This window comes from Artibeus jamaicensis, unplaced genomic scaffold, assembly GCF_021234435.1.
Source record: "Artibeus jamaicensis isolate MK-2021 breed Jamaican fruit bat unplaced genomic scaffold, CSHL_Jam_final scaffold_286, whole genome shotgun sequence".
NCBI classification, from domain to species: domain Eukaryota; kingdom Metazoa; phylum Chordata; class Mammalia; order Chiroptera; family Phyllostomidae; genus Artibeus; species Artibeus jamaicensis.
Genome location: NW_026522034.1, coordinates 1,307,683 through 1,318,726, shown reverse-complemented (window position 1 = coordinate 1,318,726; position 11,044 = coordinate 1,307,683).

Below are 11,044 nucleotides of genomic sequence, written 5' to 3'. Positions count from 1 at the left end.
AAGAAACAAGTGTGGGCACAACAGACCCCGCGGCCCAGTCTTGACATCATCACACTGAGTGAGCACACCACATGCTCAGACAAAAAGAAAAGGAGTGTATATATGGTTTGATTCCATTTATATAAAATACCGGGAAATACAAATTAGTCTGTAGTGACGGAAAGCATGTCAGTGGTTTATCTTGTTTTTAATTGTGGGTGGAGGGAGGAGAGAAATGGGAGGGAAGGAAAGTTGTGGGAATAAGAGGCAGCGGGAAACTTGGATCAGGGTTAGGGTTAGGCTGGTGTCCCTCTATCTTACTTTATCTTGTGATAAAGTGTCACAGGTGTACAAATGTGTCAGAACAAATCCAATTTTTTTACAGTGAAAATGTGCAATTTATTATATACTAGCGATGCCTCAACAAGCCAATAGCAATAAAAAACAAGAGTCTAAAGTAGCTCTACACACTCGCACTGCGGCGCCGAAAGGTTCTCCTCTCTCCAGTGCCTCAGCTTCCCAACCCACACCACCCAGCTTCCGCTCCTGCCCCCTACTGTCCATTCTCAGCACTGCTGCCCAGGGGCTTTGCTTTACCCTAAATACATTAGACTCTGTGTGTGACGCCACTCCCGGGACTCCCAGTGGCCCCTCAGGGTGTCCTGCTGCTGACCTCCCACCACATTCTCTCCAGGTCCCTACATTCCGGCCAAATCACGTCTTTCTGCACCAGCCGTCAGCTCCAGGAAAAAGCTGTGTTCACTAAACTGTACTTTATAATTCACTACATTGTGTAGTAAAGATATTGATTTATTATAAATATAACAAATATGTACATTATTACAAATGCCATTCCTTTGTCCATTCAAGTGCACCATGCCAGGGGTCATTTCTAGACAACAGCTGGTCTTTCATCCCTCTGTGGCTGCTGTCTCAACCACACAGAATGTCTCCACTAGGAAACCCTTACTCATCCATCAAAACCCAGCTTCCAGTTTACTTCCTGTGCCGTCTCTCCTGCATTTCATGAAATAAACTCCTTCCTCCACTGTACACTTCTACTGGGGAAATAAAAGAACTTCTGAAGCATTCAACTCCAGAAGTCGGGGAGAAAGGGAACAAACTGGGGAAGAAGCTCATTGTGGGTGACAGAGTAGCTCCTCACCTGTTGGATCACAGCAGAAAAGAATGGGACTCGGAAGATGAACAGCCACAACTCAAGCTAGTTTGTTAAGAAACAAAGAAAGGAGGCATGCGCAGTTATCTAAAACCAGATACAGGAAAAAATCTATAAACACGGGTAAAGACAGGGTCTTTAAATTTTAAAAAATGATATGCAACTCTGTACTGAATTTTTTTATAATCTCAGAGAAACTGAGCTTTCTATAAACATGTACATTACCAATATTAACTCGAGAAAGAATAGAACACCCAGATGGATAAATAAATGATAAAAAAAAACTAAGGACATCATCCAGAATAATCTATCCCAAAAAGGTCAATCCCAAATGGTTATACCATTGTTCAGCTTTCTAAAGTTCAAGAAACAAGTGAAAATTTTCAAAAGAGATGAAAAATGTCCCAATCATTCTATAAATATTTCAACCCTGATATGAAACCTGACAACCTAGAAACAAAGTTTAAGATCAAGTTCAAAAAATAGAGAAAAAGAAATAAATAAAACCCAAGTTCACAGACTTTTGTCCACAATTCTGAAAATCAGAAAGTTCTGCAAAATGGATTTTTTGGGTAAGTTCGGTGCCAAAACTAAGTCAATACCTAATGGATCCAAAGTGGTGGGAGCCTCCTTACAGTATTTATGACAAAGAATGTGACTATTCAAGCATTTTTGCTGCTAAAATATCGATGTTCCTGATTACAAGGCTCTGCACAGGGCACTGAGGCTGTAGGTAGCAACCCAGTCACACCCAGTGTGGTACATGTGTGTGCACGTGTTAAAGCAATAATCTACCACCACCTGGGAGGTTTGTGTCAGGAATGCAGGCAGGACGCAGGGCTGGCAGTTCGTCCCTCCCCGTCTCCTCACTCAGCAGTATCACGTTGGGAGCCTGCAACCAGCCATGACAGGAGTGTTTACACCACTGAAATTGGCAAGAGCTTTGACTTTCTTCTATTTACCAGAACTCTGCTGAACATTTAAAAGTCTTTTAAACAAAATTTAGTAAGTGAAAGAAAAAAACAGTGCATATGTGTTTCCAAAGTAGGCAGGAAGTTCTTTGATAAACTCTAGATTTCTCTCTCACATCAAAACTAAGTCAGCAATGGAAGGAGGTTTTTATTGTCTGGGAAGGAAGGCGAGACAGCATGCAGTTAAACACGCAGGCTTGCAAGTTCCATGACCTGCATTTAAACTCTGATTATTCCATGGGCTGTTTTGGAGGACGAGAAGGTTCTCTAAATACAAGTTTTTTTCCCCCGTGTAAATGTCTACTACAATAGTACCTACCTCTGAGGGCTGTTTGAAAGACTTAAGCGAAACAATTCTGTAAAACGCTTAGAAAAGGGCCCAGCAATAAATGGTAGCTATTGCTATTAATTGTTACATGTGGGGGGGAAAGGTCGCACTTTCCTAGAAACCAAGTGTCCAGCAGCTGCTGCGTCGTGATTAACAGGGAAACACAGCCTCCATGTCACAGCTGAGGAAAGAATCTGCCCCCAGTGTCAGAACGCCGTGGTACTTGTCCGCGAGCACGCGGATGCTCTGACCGCCACTGCAGGACAAGGAAAAACAAAAACACAAAGAGGCGTCCAGAGAAAAGGAGATGAAATCATCTTTATTTACAGATGATACATTATTGAACCTAAAAAAGTCTAACTGAAAAACATAGGAATTCAGGAGAGTAAGGGGATACAAGGTAAATACACAAATATTAATAGTTTTGCTACATACCAACCATTACCAGAAAATGTAACCAAGGAAGTGACTCATTTTATAATATCAAAGCAAACTATGTATAACGTAGAAATAATTGGTAATAACTATACTAATTTAATATGACTGAAATCATAAAATAGTTAAGGGATGTATAAAAACTAAACAGATAAAGATTCCTGGATGGGAAGAATATTATGACAATATTATGACAATTTGAGTCTTTAACAGACTCAAATATAGATAACTATTTGGTATTCATAAGTAAGAACCCTCAAATCTGAATGCAAAAAGCTACTTATTCAATAAATGGATCTGGGACAACTGATGAATCATTTGGAAAAACATTAAGTTTGACCTTCACTTCAACTCTCAAAATCAAGTAAATTTCAGACGGGTAAAAAGTTAAAAGTTAAAAGCAGCAATAGCACACCACTAGAGGAAAATAAAGATGAATATTTACCAAAAGTCTCAATAACTTTTTATTTTTTATTTTTATTTTTTTAAATATTTTATTTTATTTATTTTTTGAGATAGGGGAAGGGAAGGAGAAAGAGTGGGAGAGAAATATCAATGTGTGGTTGCCTCTTATTTGTCCCCTGCTGGGAACTGGCCTGCAACCCAGGCATGTGCCCTGACTGGGAATCGAACCCACGACCCTTTGGTTCACAGGCCAGCACTCAAACCACTGAGTCACTCCAGCCAGAGATAATTTTTTATAAGACTAATAAATTATCCTACATAAAAACTTTAAACTTCTGGGCCAAAACACTTTTTCTTCATTTTTTCTTCAATAGTTGACATTCAGTGACCAAAACACATTTTTTAAACCTTAAACAAGAAAAGAACCTCTAAAAAATAATATTTGAAACACTGGCCAAAGAGTACTTATATGTAAGAAATCTTATGAATCAATAAGAAAAAGACGAAATGCATGACGAAGAGACATGAAAAATGCACCGCTTTGTTAGGCATCAAAACTGTGCACGTTAGAACAGACTTCTGGCCAAGATGGAGGCATAGGTAGACACACTGGGCTCCTTGCACAACCAAAAGAGGGACGACAATTTAAAAACAAAAAACAACCAGAACTGACAGAAAATCAAACTGTACGGAAGTCTGACAACCAAGGAGTTAAGGAAGAAACACTCACCCAGATGGTAGGAGGGGCGGACACGGGCAGCCGGGTGGAGAGGACAGCTGCGGATGGAGGACTGGGCGGTCACCTGCCTTTGGGTCAGCTGTTGGGGTGGGGAATCTTCCTCCAGCCTTCTCCCTTCAAAGGTGACCGGGGGGTTGCTACTGGGAAATTCCAGGCACAGGAAATACGGGTGGGCAAACAGGAGGAAGCAGGCAGGGGCGTTACACCCATGAACTGCTGGGAACTGGTGCTATGTGATCAAAATGTTGACCCTGGGCCCTCCCTGTGTCCTCTAGGGAACCAGGCTGGAAGCCAGGAGGCACCTCACTTCCTGTCCTTGAACAAAACCCCGCCCACCTACCTCCAGAATCTCCTTCAGAGCCACCCACTTCTCTCCCTCCCTCCTGTGCCTGGGCTAAGCCGCTGCCCCCTCCCCAGGGGACAGTACCCCCCCAGCCTGCCTCCTGGCCTCCTACACTCTGTATCCATTCTCCCCCTAGTCGGCCAGAAGGATCTTCCTTAAATGAAGCCCAGAACTTGCCACCATTCCCCCACCCCCAATGCATATTGTCCCCCATGGCTTCCCACTGCCCTTGGAGCAAATCCTGCCCTCAGACCCAGCACACAGAGGCCGCCGTCTCTAGCTTCCTTGTATTGGCTGTTCCTTCTGCAGCAGGGCAGTCACTGCTGGTCCCCACTGTGGACCTGTCCTGTCACAGGGTCCCCTGGCCTCATTCATCCTCAGGTGTCCACTGGGCATCACTTCCTGAAGAAGCCTCCTTGGACCCCCACGTCCAAGTTCATCTGGGCTCCCACAAGAGCACATACCATATGCTTGTATTTCCCGCCCTGAGCTCTCCAAGGGCCTCCCACACCTGGCACCGTGTCTGGTCCAAAACAGACGCTCGGCAAATACCATGCGCTATCCTGTGTGGGAAGCGGGTTTCATCTGACTGTGACGGCAGGGGGCACCCTGCTACTGTCCCACTGCTGTTCCATGGATGAGGGGGCTGGGCGCTTACCTAGCACTTGCCAGTAGTCCCTCCTGGCTCACAACGCAGGCAGAGCTAGGCGATCCCCTCAGTTAGAATGAGTCTAAAAACTGAAAGTCTGACTCTCCTTAGTAGGGGGCTTGGATGCCCCTGGTGTCAGGGCACTCAATACCTCTCATTGTCGGGGACCCTGATCATGAGAAGACAGGGCTTGACACCATCTCTCCCCAGCCTCTGTGTGCCCCACCTGGCAGCTGAGGATGACCCCTGCCCACTCCACACAAACCTCGAGAGGGAGTGTCACAGGTGGGCACAGGTAACCAGGTTCTTGGTGATTGCGGACAAAGAACTGAACTGAACACCTGGAGAGTTTATAGCAGAGAGAGAGAGAATAGACTTACTAAGTGACAGTGCATCCACAGAACATGGGAGCAGGCCAACTCCGAGCTGAGACTGACCTCAGTGGCTGGAGGGATTCTGTTCTTACAGGGCGGATCCTTCTCGGATAGTCTCGGCGGGCTTTTGTTGTGCAGGTACAAGTGGTTGTTATTACTTTAAAGCTGCGGCGCATGTGGTCTCTCGTGATTTTCCTTGATTGGCCACTGGAGAAGCGGTCGCACAATGTTAATTTATGATAATGCTATTATAATGAAGCAGGGGTCAAGTAGCATCTTCTGTACAGGTGCATTCATGATTCAGTGCTTTTCCAGAAAGCAGGAACAACCGGTCTTAGAACAGGGTCTCTGTCCTGTATGGATGTCCTTAATCTCAGCCCTGGGGCACCTCCGGAGTTTCCTCCTTCCTCTCTCCTGCCTCAGGAGTGGTGTTGGAAGAAAACGCTCCAGGAGTGGGCGGAGAGTGGTGAGATGCTGGCGAAGGACAGCAATGCCCAGTGTTTTCCAGGAAGGCTGAAGCCCCGAGCTGGAGAATGCAGTGATGGGAGGGGAACTGCAGGGGCACAGCCCTGCATGTGTCTCCCTGATGTGTCTCCCGTGGGTGCAGTGGTGAGCAGAGGGTCCAGGTTCACTCTACCCCCCACGTGGGTCCGGGCTGCTGGCAGAGACAGGCAGGGTCAGCAGCTGGGTGCTCGGGGGCCCTGACACAGCAGGACGCCCCACTGCCCAGGGGCTCACACTCCCCACGCGCCCTGAACGAGGCAGAAGTTGTAAGTGCTTCTACACAGCATGGCCCAGAAGTAGGGGGGGGTCACAGGGTCTCACCTCACCATACCTCAGCTCCCTCATCTGCAAAATGAGGCCAATGGGACCTGCCTCCCAGGAGGGCTCTGAAGATCAAACGAGTTGAAATGAGCCCAAAGGAAGTGCTCAGAGAGTGGAGACCCCGCTGCTACGTCCCAAATCAGACGTGGGTGGGAGTCCCCTCAGGGTGCACCTTACAGGTGGAAATACGAGAAAACAATTCTGGGCCTCTGTGGGCATCTGGTTATGGGAACAGTGGGTTCCTGGGTCATATTAAGATGTGGCTTTCCTGCTGGAAACCCGAGTCCCCTGTGGTTTCTCTGGGGTTCCTCAGCAAGGGGTGAGCAAGAGAAGGGGCCCTGTCTCCCCAACCACGTGTTACTCTTTGAACTTGGGAAACCAGCCCCAGGGTCATAGCAGTTAAAGTAAAATGTCCCTGACTGGGGTCCCTCAATTAGTCAATAAAACACATACTTAACTGGCAACTGTGAGTCCTCAGGTGCGCTGGGGACCCTCTCTTCTCAGAATAGATAATGTCTACTGCATGTTTGTAAGTCTATTTTTTGTAAGTGTCATTTAGTTCTGAAAATGCAGATAGAAGCAGCAGTCCCCACCGACTAGGGTGGGGGTGAGGGGTGGAGAAGGAGGCGGAGCTCAGGCAGTAACAACTGTGGAGGCTACGGACCAGGCAGGAGGGAGGCTGGGGACCCTGGATTAAAGGCCTTGATGGACACACGCACGCGCACACACACACACAGCTGTGCATTGCAAGAGGACCAGAATACTACTCCCACAAAGGGAAGCTGCCATTAGAAGAAGCTGCTCGAAGGCCCGGGGTGGCCCGGTTCCCGAAATCCTGTCAGGCGCCCTTCCCCTGGAGCTCTGAACTGGGAGTGTTCCAGGTGGCACTGCACTTGGGCAGGGGTTATATCCACAAGGGGCTCCCCGCGCGTGCTTGGCAGGACGAGGTGAGCCCTGATCCCCACATTGTTAGTGCTCCCCAGACTCTTTCACCTCGATTCTCCATGCAGGGATCGCAAAACACCCAGAGGGGAACATGCACGTTTCCTGACATTATTGCATACAAGGGGCCCAGACCCCAGCAGAGACCACTGCGCGGCGGCGGCGAGGGCCGTTGCACTGACAAGGGTGAGGCTGGTGCAGATGCAGGATGGTGCAGCCATCACACTACTTTGGAAGGCAGTTTAAATGGTCCTTATACAGTTAAACATGGTACATGCACCACGTGACCCAGCAACGCCTTTCCTAGGTATTTTTCCAAGAGAAATGAAAACTTTTGTTCACACAGAAACCTCCTCACAAATGTTTATAGCGGCATTATTCATCATTGTCCACAACGAGATACAAGCTGAATGGCAACCAGCAGTGGATGGACACACACACACACACACAATGGACACCTGTCAGTGGGAGGACAGGGCCTCGCCCATACACACAGCCACGCGACAGCTCTCGACCGCTGCGTGCTGTGTGGAACGCGTCAGACTCAGACGGAACTCCGATTCCACTTACCATGTCCTGGAAAAGACGAAACCATGGGGAGGGAGGTCAGGGACTCCAGCAGTTGGGAGTGCCTACAAAGGACACGAGGAATTTGGGGGTAGGCCACAGAACTGTGTTATGTCTCGATGGTGGTGGCAAATGCTGGACGGTAAGGATCAGTCAGAACTCGTAGACTGTACGCTGGAGGGTTGAGTTTCACTCGATAGGAATCCTATTTCATTGTTTAAAATGGAAGGAAGGGCGAAATACTGCCTCCAGTCTCCCGTGAGTAGGGTGGGAAAGGGCACTCAAACCAGAGGAAAGGAGCTCAGTGCTGAAATGAGACTTCACCGAGCAGGGGCTCAGCTGAGACCTGCTTGCCGTCGCAGAAAGAGCCTCCGACTGATCCATCACAGCGCCAGCGCCCATTCTCCGAGGCTCTGCCCGCAGGAGGGGTTATCGCCTTTTTAGGTTTTTTCTTTTTCTCAAACACTTGAACACAAATGATTCAATCCTTTCAAACAAAATTTTCTTTGAATTGTCTATAGTTCAGAGCTCATTTCCATAAGGTGTCACATCCATCACCCTTTTAAAAAATGTGAAATTTTGAAAGAACATCACCAGGAGCTGAGGGTTAAGGTAAACTTCGCAGTGTTCCACGTGGAAACACGAAAGGAAATCAAAACGAAACGAGCCCCATGTGGTCACCCTACTCCTGGTGAAGGAGCTGGAGTGGATGCCCACGCCGGTGAGCCAGTGAGGCAGTAAGCAAAACGCAGGTCTGGCCGCCCGCATCAACAAAGGCCAGACTCACGAGGCAGGTACAGTGCAACAGGAAAGAGGTTCATGCAGGTGCCACCCGACCTGGGATAACCGGGGACTCCCATCTCGAAGACTACCTACTCTTTCTTCTCATGCACGTGGTCCTTATGGGGAGGGGAGGGCTCTTCCTCTATACAACCACCTTGCTAGCTTTCCGGACACTTGGGTCCTGCCCATTCATCTTTCTAGCTTTCCAGTGCGTTCAGTGTAAGAACCTCCGCTGGCCTCGTCTTAGCCAACAGGGGAGACTCCCTGGCACTCCCTGACTGTCTACAGAAACGGGGAAGGCAAGAAAACATGGTTCCAACAGATTGTAGGAGGAAACCCAGTATAAATCCTGGCTGTGGCCTTATCTAGGTAAATCTTACTTTTTGTGATAGGTAACTCCAATAATAGTCCTGTTATTGTAAAACCAGCCCAAATCCCATCAAGTTAAAAAGAAGTCCCTGTCCTGGCTGGTGTGACTCAGTGGATTGAGCACCAGCCTGCAAACCAAAGGGTCAAGGGTTCAATTTCCAATGAGGGCACATGCCTGGGTTGCAAGCCAGGTCTCCAGTGGGGGACACATGAGAGGCAACCATACACTGATGTTTCTCTCCCTCTCTTTCTCCCTCCCTTCCGCTCTCTCTAAAAATAAATAAAATCTGAAACAAAAAGAGAATAAAGAAGTCCCTCATTGACTTGTGAGGTACAGGTGGTAAGCCATACCCTCCCACACCAAGACAGACCAGTCCTGGCAAGGAAGTGTCCCCGTGCCTGGCGGTTGCTGTTGGTGGGAAGCCAGAGGCCAGGCACATGCCCGTGATGCTCCAGCGGCTGAGACACCAGGTGGGACGAGAGTGGGACTCACTCCTCGATCGACTTCTGAGCCTGGAAGAAACAATGCAGGTAGAAGACCAGTGGCCAGCCTAGCGAGGCGGAGCATTGAACAGCTGCTGAAGAGCCGGCCCCGGGTGCTGGTGACATGTTGGTGTGGTGCATCCTCCCCTCTTGCTTGGTCTCGTAGACAACATCATGAATGACAGGTTCTGAAAGGTCTTCTAGGTACCACAGCTCGACCTCTACAGGTCTGAGCTCCGCAGTCTTCACAGTCTCTCCGTAATCTTTCCCCTGTACTCCACGCTTCACGTCTAGGATCGCCAAGTGGTCAGGTATCTGTCCTGTTCCCTTGCTCTCACAACACACTTTCAAACACGTTATGATCTTCTGTGGTAAATGCACATTTGCCCTTGGCTGCATCCTCCCTGAAGTACACAGTATGGCCAGCAAATCTGTGACCTTGAGGTGGTTAAGCAGGCTACCTGTGCCCACGGAGTTGTGGGTAATCTCAGACACACCTGTCACCAGGAGGCCCTCGTGGAGCTCCTCATGGAGGCACTTGTGGGACTTCCCAGAGACCAAGCTGAGCTGCGGCAAAAGCAGCCATGCTGACTGGCAAGGGCCACGCAGGGCTGCTGGGCCACACACTGGACACGTTTGCCACCCGGCCTCTGCCCTGTGGAAGTGGCCTTCTTAGGCTTCTTAGCACTTTCTTTCACGTGTTTTATAACAACAGCTTAAAAATTCTTGTTCAATATTAGAAAATATCAGAGCAAAAGGTCGCCAGTTGGCGTCCTGTTCAGGGCCAGACCTGGGTTGTGGTGGTCCCCAGTCGGGGACATGAGGGAGACGACCAGTCAGTGTTTCTCCCCCTCTTTCTCCCTCCTCTCCCCTCCCTCTAAAAATAAATAAATAAAATCTTTTAAAATAAAAAAAAGAAAATATTAGAAATCATGAACAAACTTACAGAATCTCACATGTTTTTGATTTTTACTACAATTTCAATGACCCTGAGACGATAATCAATGCATGTCGTCACTCTCCTGTGGTTGCTCCTGCACCAGGGCTGCACCAAGAGTGTGGTGGCCACTCTACTGGGGTGAAATGACAGCTTATTGTCACTGCAATCCACATTCTCTGGGCTCCTACAACTCTGCCTGCACAGGTTCTTGCCTCTTGATGTCTGAGATGTGCCTGCTCATGTCCTCTCTCAATTTTCTATTCATGTTTGCCTTCTTCTTCTCAATGTGTACAAACTCTTTTTTAAAAACATTTTATTCAGTGGATTGAGCACAGGCCTGCAAACCAGGCAATTGCAGTTCGATTCCCAGTCAGGGCACATGCCTGGGTTGCAGACCAGTTCCCTGCAGGCCAGTTCCCAGCAGGGGACGCACGAAAGGCAACCATACATTGATGTTTCTCTCCCTCTCTCCTTCCCCTCCCCTCTAAAGATAAATAAATAAAATATTTAAAAAAAAACATTTTATTTATTTATTTTTAGAGAGAGAAAGAGCAGGAGAGAAACATCAGTGTGTGGCTGCCTCTCACACACCCCCCACTGGGGACCTGGCCTGCAACCCAGGCATGTGCCCTGACTGGGAATCAAACCAGCAACCCTTTGGTTCACAGGCTGGCACTCAATCCACTGAGTCATACCAGCCAGGGCTCAATGTGTACAAATTCTTTACATATGAAG